The sequence below is a fragment of the Bactrocera latifrons genome, unplaced genomic scaffold, assembly GCF_001853355.1.
Source record: "Bactrocera latifrons isolate USDA-ARS-PBARC rearing strain unplaced genomic scaffold, ASM185335v1 scaffold_310, whole genome shotgun sequence".
Lineage (NCBI taxonomy): Eukaryota > Metazoa > Arthropoda > Insecta > Diptera > Tephritidae > Bactrocera > Bactrocera latifrons.
The window spans coordinates 26,122-26,689 of record NW_017536742.1 but is presented as its reverse complement, the minus strand read 5'-3'; positions in this window follow the sequence as shown (position 1 = coordinate 26,689).

Genomic DNA, 568 nt, shown 5'->3' with positions numbered 1-568 from the left:
CAGACGGAAACTAATTTGCCAAAATATAATTAAAAACTTTTTGAAGTTTTTGTACTTGGCTGGTCTGTTTTTTTATTGTTGTAGAAAATGTTGTGTGAGCCAAGTTCGCGGTTATGCAGTTCTGCTCTAATCCTCGGACTCTTAGTGTTGTTATTGTATTGTAGKTTTTTGTTTAATTTTCTTTAGTTTTTGATTTTTTGTTTTCTCTTTGGTTCATTTGTGAGTGCTCGTTACGAATAATTCTTCTTTTTTGYTTTGTTTAGATATACTTTTCGCTTCAGTTTTATTAACAGGCGCTTATATTGCTAGTACATTATGTATCATGTATTTCTGTTTATTACAAATTTTATTTTTAACTACATAAACTGGATGCGAAAACACTGTGAGTTTAATTTAAATGTGAATTTTAACTTAACGTTAGGGTTGCCATAAGGAAAAACATATTTCGCAATTCTAAACTTGTTARAAAATACTACTAAATACTAAAAAAATAATCTCGCAACAAATATTTCGATTATGTATAAACATATGTACAGTAGTAACGATATTACAGTTATGTACATACATA